The sequence below is a fragment of the Lissotriton vulgaris genome, unplaced genomic scaffold (assembly GCF_964263255.1).
Source record: "Lissotriton vulgaris unplaced genomic scaffold, aLisVul1.2 SCAFFOLD_301, whole genome shotgun sequence".
NCBI classification, from domain to species: domain Eukaryota; kingdom Metazoa; phylum Chordata; class Amphibia; order Caudata; family Salamandridae; genus Lissotriton; species Lissotriton vulgaris.
Window position 1 is genome coordinate 1,210,912 of NW_028244321.1, and position 9,081 is coordinate 1,219,992.

General features: G+C 44.4%; 2 non-coding genes across 2 annotated transcripts; both read left to right on the plus strand.

Annotated features, from left to right (window-relative positions):
• Positions 1-6,939: 6,939 nt before the first annotated feature.
• Positions 6,940-7,021, plus strand: TRNAS-AGA (transfer RNA serine (anticodon AGA)). The gene has a single exon. It is a non-coding gene; the product is annotated as a tRNA-Ser (tRNA).
• A 1,290-nt stretch (positions 7,022-8,311) lies between these two features.
• On the plus strand, positions 8,312-8,383 carry TRNAH-GUG (transfer RNA histidin (anticodon GUG)). The gene has a single exon. It is a non-coding gene; the product is annotated as a tRNA-His (tRNA).
• The last annotated feature ends 698 nt before the right edge of the window (positions 8,384-9,081 follow it).

Consider the following 9,081-nt stretch of genomic DNA (forward strand, 5'->3'; position numbering starts at 1 on the left):
CATCGGTGTAGTCTTGGACAATAATGCTAGCAAAGGTTTTATGATATGTGAAAACCCCATGATCCATTGTCTACAAAAAGATGTCAACCCTATGAAGGCACGCACATCTCTCTGCGTGCGGGGGACTGGTGTGTCTAATATTGCTTGAATTCGATCAGATGTTAATGCCCTCCCCTCCTTAGACAACAGATGACCGAGGTAGGTCACCTGGGGTCTACAATATTGAAGCTTTTTCTTGGAAACCTTGTGATTGTGTTGTGCCAAAAAGGAAAGTAATGCAAGCGTACTCTGTTCACATTGTGCATAGGAGTCGGCGGCAAGCCAAAGGTCATCCACATACTGGATGAGCGCAACGCCAGACTGTAATTTAAAAGAATCTAGTTGTCGTTTCAAAGCCTGGCTGTAGATACTAGGACTTTCAGTATATCCTTGGGGAACACGGCAAAATCTATACGATTTATTATTGAGCGTGAAACCAAACAGATATCTGCTATCTGGGTGCACAGGGATGGAAAAGAACGCATTCTTCAAGTCAATAACACTAAAAGTGGTGGCCGTCGGTGGAACTAAAGTAAGCAAAGTCGTGATATCGGACACCACTGGGTATTGGGGAATGACAATTTTATTTATTTCACGCAAATCAATAATAAATCGGTAGATCTTGCCATCTGAGTCTCTCTTAAGAATCGGTAGAATAGGGCTGTTACAGACATTATAAGGGACCTCCTCCACTACCCCTGCAGAAATCAAATCCTGGACAATATGTGTCAATGCAATTTCACCTTCCTTCGAGATCTTATACTGTGGTACTCGTGGTAGAGGGGCCTCCTCCTTAACAGTAATGTGTATTGGTGGAATGCGCATCTCTCCCACATCCGTATCTGATGTCGCCCACAACGTGTGCGGCAGAGAGGCCAAAGCGGGAATATCTAAAATGACACAAAATCTGTCAGGGTCAGGGCAATCATCAGGGTCAGGGTAGTTGTCATTCAAAATAACCCGCACTCCCTCCGGAGCGCAGCGTATTGTTGCTCGAAAATATTTAAGCAAGTCAATGCCCAAGATATTATCTGGGGTATGGGGCGATAACAAAAATTGGCCAAAACTAAAGTATTTGTCAATGCATAGTGCGAGGGGCTTGGACAATGGGCTGGGGGAGGGTGTACCATCAAACCCTACACACGTAATCATTTCGCCAGACAGGGGAGCCCTCGGAACCAAGTTTTTCGACAGAGCGCTACGAGTAGCTCCAGTGTCGACAAGAAATTGATCAGTAGAACCCAAAATACCCGCTGTTACATATGGACCTTGCTGATCTACTGGCACTTCAACTGATTCCTTACCCCATCCTACGCAATCCTATGCATGCACATAATCCTGATGTTCCACATTCTCTCCTTCCAAAATCTGGTATTGGTTCCGTCTATCAAACGTATTTCGTTCGTCCTGGCCACGGCCCCTCTCCTCAACCTGTCTACGATCACCTCCGCTACCTCTTGTTCCCGTATAACCTCCTCTTGACCTTCCACTGCCTCGACCACGCTGACTACGCTGTTCACGAAGTACCGGACAATCTTCGGCCCAATGCCCAAACTCCTTACAATAAGCACACTGATCCTCCGCAATGTCCGTACGACCATACGATGCGTTACCTCCACCTCGTCTACCTCTCTCATTCCCTCTACCCTGTGTTCCCCGAACCTGCGCCAACATCACCTTCGTTTTCAATTCCTTCGTCTTTTTCTCTACACTTTCTTTAGCCTCCACTTCCTGCCGCTCATAATACTGAGCCATAGTTAACAAGGACGCAGGGGTCGCCGTGGCCCAGGAACTCTCACTCGACTTCAATCGCTTTGCAATCTCTGGTAGGAGATTAGCCACATACTTATCTACAAACAAATGCCGACCCGTATCGTCAGTTAAAGATTGACCACTGTAATCATGAAATGCCTCCTCGAAGCGTGTAAAGAAATCTGAGACCATTTCATCGGGTTTCTGCTTGCACGACGTTAACATGGTCCAATCAATCTTTTTGGAGGGAACAAGCGTTTTTAATTTATTCAAGATAGCTGCCGGGAGATCTAGGATTAGCTGACAAGGCTTACATGCTGGTTCTCTATCTAAATCTGCAGCATTTATTTCTTTCCATGTCCCCCCCCAAAATCGTTTCGTCATTAGTTTTACGAATTTGCCTCCACATATCAGGTGGTAAAATTAGCCCAAAAAACAAATCTATATCTACAAGAGTCATCACACAAGACGATATAGCCCCCTCCACCCCTTCATAAAATGCCGCCGGATTCTTCCGAAGATCAGGTAAAGAATTTTTCAAAGCCATCACATCTGCTCTATTCCATGGCGTATATACCCAATTATACACAAAATACCCTTTCGCATCCTTCGACAACTTGTCGTCATCCGTACCTTCCCCTTTTGGTGGAACATACAAAGGCGCAGCTTCACGCATAGGCATAACATGCAACGCAGAACTCTTATCTGAACCACGGAGAGAACACCCTCTGGCCTGCCCATCATGCTCCGATTCAGACTCCTTTTGTTTCCTTTTCCGCTCCTCCCGCAATCGAGTTGTCTCATCCCGCAGCTTGATCAATTGCGCAAACAGGTCATCAACATCTGAAAGATCAAAATCACCTTTAGTCAAATTTTCACGATATACCGACAACGCTTTGGGCTCTAACGTATCAGAAAGGTCACGATATGCGCTCACAACCTCATCAGCCAAGGAAGACAAAAAATACATCAATTCGAGATCCGTCCACCCTCCCTTTTCTGATACCAATTGATCCTGAGTAACAGTACGCTTATTCACTTTACGAGCCCAACTACGTAGATGAGAGGACCTTTCCGCAGTAAACCTGAGAGCGGATACACCCTTCTTGCCCGACTTATCCTGTCCGTCATCATCAGAATCCACAGCTGGAGCCGTCGGCGTAACATACGGAGGCGGTGACCGATCTAACAAAGAAAAATCATCAATTTCATTATTAAGGACAGGATAAAGTGGTCGACGAATAGGAAACTGACCAGTAGTTTGCAAATTACGTTCCCGTTCCTCCCTTTCTTTCTTCTCCTGAGCCTCCTTTTCCTCAAGCTGTAAAGCCTTGTCCCGAGCAGCCTTGCGCTGCTCTTTGTCCGCCAAGGCAACCTCACGCTTCATTCGCTCATGCGCAGCTTTCTCCCACATTCGCACACAATCAAACATGTTTTGTCTAGACCTGCGTTGAAACATACATTGCTCTACAAATTGGATTTTACTCAAATCGTACGACCCGTGTAGGGGCCATTGCAATTCGGGATCGGCCTTAGTGTACTTATGCCATAATTTACTGTACATAATAGGGGGGAGGCCAAACTTGATATACATTTCCCTATTTGGAGTCCCCTCTGGGGGAGCCGGCTGTGATTCCGCTAACCTAATTGAGGTACCTTCTCCCAGACAACACATTCCTCGGAGTGTGCTAAAAACAGGCATGTTCGAAAAGTATCACGAAAGCGTGACACCAGACCAAATGGCACTTACAGGTCTCCACACGATTGTGCCGCTCAAGGGAAAAAAACAAAGTTAGAGAAACATCTCTAGATGCCTGCCTATGTGAAGTGCACTACACATATAAGTTCAAAGATCACAAATTCACAATGTTAGCTAACTCAAATCAAAGTCCATAGAATTCGGCAAGCGTCCTCACCGATCACAAAGCACAGATTTTCAGTAAGCGTCCGAAGACTACCTTACCGAACACAAATCGTAGGGCTTCAGTAAGCGTCCGAAGACTACCTTACCGAACACAAAGCTTACCAAATTCCCAAAGGTCCAGGTTCCAACTGCCAAGGTCTTGTAAGCCAAATCAGCCAAACGGCACTTTCTCAGCGATGCGGACACTTCGAAAACTCAGTCGGAGACCGGCGCCACCTGGAAGGTCAGATCGGAAGGAAAGGAAAAAACACCGTGGCAGCCAAGACTCGGGTCACTCGTGGCAGCGCGCGCCCATGGCGGATTTCCAAGCCTTCGTCACGACCTCTCCTTCGGGCATCCGAGTCGCCGATGAGTCCCTTCGTGGTCGCCAATTGAAGTATTTCGGGGTTCCCAAGGCCTACACGCTCCAGAGATTACCCACTTACACAAGAACTGTTGGCACGGAAACTGTAAAATTCAAAGAACAAGTTTATTAAAACCCCATGGGGTGGTGGTACACTCAAACAGCACCCTTCGGTAATGCTAGAGGTATCACACCGAACACCGGTGTGACCCCGTTTATATACATTTTTGGGGCAATAAAAGATAGGCGGCACAACTTAAGACACAGTTTTAGAGAAATATATGGTCATGTTTTGGGATACTGCCAGCTCATTGGAGAGTTTCAAACCCACTGGTCAGTTAGCGGCACATTCCTGAAGGTTTACGGGTCAGTGAGAACTGCGCATGTGTGGTTTGACCAGTACTAAAAATAGCCTGTTGCTGGGCAGATGAGAGTGGTCAGTGGAACGGACAAAGGACTAAAGGGCACGTCGGCCACGAGGCCGCTCATGGTCTAAGATGGCCGCTGCAACATTCAAAATGGCGTTTATCGTATATAGCCAAGTTAAGGAGGACAACGTGTAGGTTCAGCTAATCGCTAATCCGAACGGGCCAATTACGACACCACTGTACGTTATTGAGCCCAAGTAGCTCGCCGTGATCGTATAGTGGTTAGTACTCTGCGTTGTGGCCGCAGCAACCTCGGTTAGAATCTGAGTCACGGCATTGTGGTTGGCAATGTCACTGCAGTTGGGTTTTTCCTTTACAGAATTCCCAAATGTACCAGTTGTTTTTGTAAAATGTCTATCAAAAACAGATCCTTTTCAATATTTAAACGATCTAACGACAAATTATTTAAACACACACGATTATAAGATGTAGGTATTTTGTACTTACTGACATAAATTATCGTTCTTGAACATATTTGCGGTAAGGGGAGCGGAGCTCTCCCCCAGGCCAATCAGAATGCAGATGAATGCAGTTGCAGTTGAGTGACCTGTGTTGTGGCTGTCTACAGGGAATGCACATATGTAGCTGTCTCGCAGCCCAATCCAGACGTCAATCGAAGACAGGTTTCAATGCAAATAGAGCAGTAAGTGCAGAGAAATGCTCACTCTCTAAAAATGGCATTTATACAATAGTAAGATTAAATCCAACCTCACCAGTAGATAGGATTTATCAATAAATAAATAAAGCTTCTCCTCTCTGATATGGAGAGGAGAAGCTTGTCTCCTTTCTGGTAAAGAATTGGCTTGGTAGTTTAGTCTGCCCTGTTCCCATGATGCACTGGGCCAGGGACAGACTGATTTGCATATAGCCAGATTCTGAGCTGGGATGGGGCAGTGAGATAAATAACGGTGATGGATCAAGCCCTGATCTTTGGACTGGGTAAGAGTGGTCTGCTCAATTCAGACACTCTGTTCATCACCACCCCCTTTTGTAAATCGATTTTGGCCACTATAGGTGTGGCAGGGTATACTCAGACATGAGTCCCTTTCTCACTGCTCCATCAGGATTCAAGCAAGCCGGGCCGAAGAGGCTGAAATGCCAGAAACCGGTCCCCGGTAGCTTGTCTCCTTTCTGGTAAAGAATTGGCTTGGTAGTTTAGTCTGCCCTGTTCCCATGATGCACTGGGCCAGGGACAGACTGATTTGCATATAGCCAGATTCTGAGCTGGGATGGGGCAGTGAGATAAATAACGGTGATGGATCAAGCCCTGATCTTTGGACTGGGTAAGAGTGGTCTGCTCAATTCAGACACTCTGTTCATCACCACCCCCTTTTGTAAATCCACTCTCTAAAAATGGCATTTATACAATAGTAAGATTAAATCCAACCTCACCAGTAGATAGGATTTATCAATAAATAAATAAAGCTTCTCCTCTCTGATAAGGAATTACCCCCCAAAAAGTATAAGGGAATACCCAATGCTAACCTATGAGAGGGGCAGACCTCACAGTAGTGAAAAATGTAATAGACTGTTTGATACTACTAGGACATACAAACTACCACAGTACATGTCTTACCTTTTACTTACATAGCATGATGCCCCTAGGACTACCTAGGGCCTACCTTAGGGGTTACTGATATGTAATAAAATTGGAGTTTAAGGCTTGGCAAGTAGTTTTAAATGCCAAGTCGAAGTGGCAGTACACTGCAGCACAGGCACTGCAGTAGCAGGCTTGAGACAGGTTTGAAATGCTATTTCTTTGGGCGGCACAATCAGTCCCTGGGTATATGGTATACCACTTTACAAGGGGCTTTCAAGTAAATTAAATCTGTCAGTCAGGTATACTCCAATTATACACATGATTAGGGAAGAAGCACGTGCACTTCAGCACTGATTAGTAGCGATAAAGTGATCAGAGTCCTAAGGCCAACAAAAAGATACAGCAAAATGCGGAGGTGAAAAGCAATAAGGTGGGGTTGGGACCACCTTAAGAATGCAAGATCTCACAAAAAAATGAACTAAGGATAACATGAGTAAAACATCAGGTTTCTCTACAGCATTTGGTGAGACAAGTGGGCCTTCTTTTATCTTCCATAAATGCAATCCTTCCCGGACCCCTTTATTATATAGCTCTTCAAGGAAAAAATATAAAGCACTTACAAAGGAGCCTCAAATACTCAAAGATGGTAGACTTCTGTAATATGGGCCATATAAAAGCAGCACAAAAACAGAGTGCAATAGGGTCCAAAAAACTTGAGTGACCCATGAGAGTATGCATGCAAGCCTATGGTATTCCAAACTAGAGATATACGCATGCAATTTTTGTTTTTAGGAGAGAATGTGCCTGCTGAAAAAAACATTATTTTTAAAAAGTGCATTGCAGAATATCAGGAATTTGCTGTGGGACACCTTGAAAACTTGCATACAGATTATGTGCACACACCTTACAGTCAGTTGTTGTGGCCGAGTGGTTAAGGCGATGGACTAGAAATCCATTGGGGTCTCCCCGCGCAGGTTCGAATCCTGCCGACAACGAGAATCTTTTTAACATCGGCTACAATTTCAGAAGTTAACCTTTAGTATTTCTTCCATGTCAGTTTTATAAATAGGTGGCTTATTTTGGTGTCACTATTGCCATATCACATATTTATTATCGCTCCCCCTTTCATATCTTTGCTATAACTCTCGTCCTTCATTAGCGCTGGTGCAAACGCTTCAAATTATTATACCCTGGCTCTCTCGGTCATACCTGTGCATGCACTTGAAACTTACTTTACCAATAAAAGAAGCAAATAGAGAAATAAAATAAAAGTGCTAGCTGGAATAGGCAAACACACTTCATAAAACTGCATTTTCTTTTCTATTCTCCCCCGTGTTACAAGCTTAACTGCTCCCTGTTTAATTTCTCTTAACCTGCTGTTCCTGGAAGAGAATTTCATCTACAAGCTCTTTCTGTGTTTTTTCCTAGTCTTTTCTTTCCCTTTTCTTAGATTTGTAACTGTTCCTTTACGTGCTCTATTTATCCGCCATTAATCTCATTTGAGCTCCCTGTACCTGCTGCTGTTTTCTCCACACCTCATACTGCCTTTTCCCTCTTTCTCTCTTTCTCTGCGGTTGGTGGCTACTTTCCAAAGCGTCTGATGCCCCAATGTTCCTTCGTCTTGTTGTCAGGCGTGAATTTGAAAAGCAACAAAATTAACAAGCCTTTACCACTCACACATGGCAGAAGTTTATACTTTAATTCAATGAGCTAAGAAAAGTGTGTTGTGGGGCCCCTACGAGCCATGGTGCTTGCTTCATCATAATTAGGCATGCAGTCATTACCCACATCTCTGATTATGGGTCACTGAGGTCAGTTTCAATAATTCCTCAAAAACCTAACCATGCAGTACCCCCCTAACTGTGTAGTTATCTTGCTTTACTGCTGTTTGTGTGATTAGCTGGGAGGAGCTCAGCGCAGCATCCTCCCAATAAAAGAGTAGATGGACCGTTCCTTAACTCTTTCTTGCTTCACATACAGATGGCTTGAGGAGGTACAGGGGAGATGCAGGTCTAATAAACAGAATAGAATATCTGCGCCAGGTGTGTTTCTCTGCATAGGTGTCCCATCACAGGCCCACCAGTGTATGTGTGATCTTTGACTCCTGCCAGTTCACAAGCAGGCGGCCAGGAAACGGTTTCAGCCTATCAACCACTGAGGAGATAAAGCCTTTGTATAAGGAATGAGGAAGCAATGAACACATTCAGCCTATCACAGGAGTAGCCCTGAGTGTTCCGAATTATAATTTCTTCATGTCACTGTACGTTATTGAGCCCAAGTAGCTCGCCGTGATCGTATAGTGGTTAGTACTCTGCGTTGTGGCCGCAGCAACCTTGGTTCGAATCCGAGTCACGGCAATGTCACGGCAGTTGGGTTTTTCCTTTACAGAATTCCCAAATGTACCAGTTGTTTTTGTAAAATGTCTATTAAAAACAGATCCTTTTCAATATTTAAACGATCTAACGACAAATTATTTAAACACACATGATTATAAGATGTAGGTATACTGTACTTACTGACATAAATTATCGTTCTTGAATATATTTGCGGTAAGGGGAGCGGAGCTCTCCCCCAGGCGAATCAGAATGCAGATGAATGCAGTTGCAGTTGAGTGACCTGTGTTGTGGCTGTCTACAGGGAATGCACATATGTAGCTGTCTCGCGGCCCAATCCAGACGTCAATTGAAGACAGGTTTTCATGCAAATAGAGCAGTAAGTGCAGAGAAATGCTCACTCTCTAAAAATGGCATTCATACAAAAGTAAGATTAAATCCAACCTCACCAGTAGATAGGATTTATCAATAAATAAATAAAGCTTCTCCTCTCTGATATGGAATTACCCCCCAAAAAGTATAAGGGAATACCCAATGCTAACCTATGAGAGGGGCAGATCTCACAGTAGTGAAAAATGTAATAGACTGTTTGATACTACTAGGACAAACAAACTACCACAGTACATGTCTTACCTTTTACTTACATAGCATGATGCCCCTAGGACTACCTAGGGCCTACCTTAGGGGTTACTGATATGTAATAAAATTGGAGTTTAAGGCTT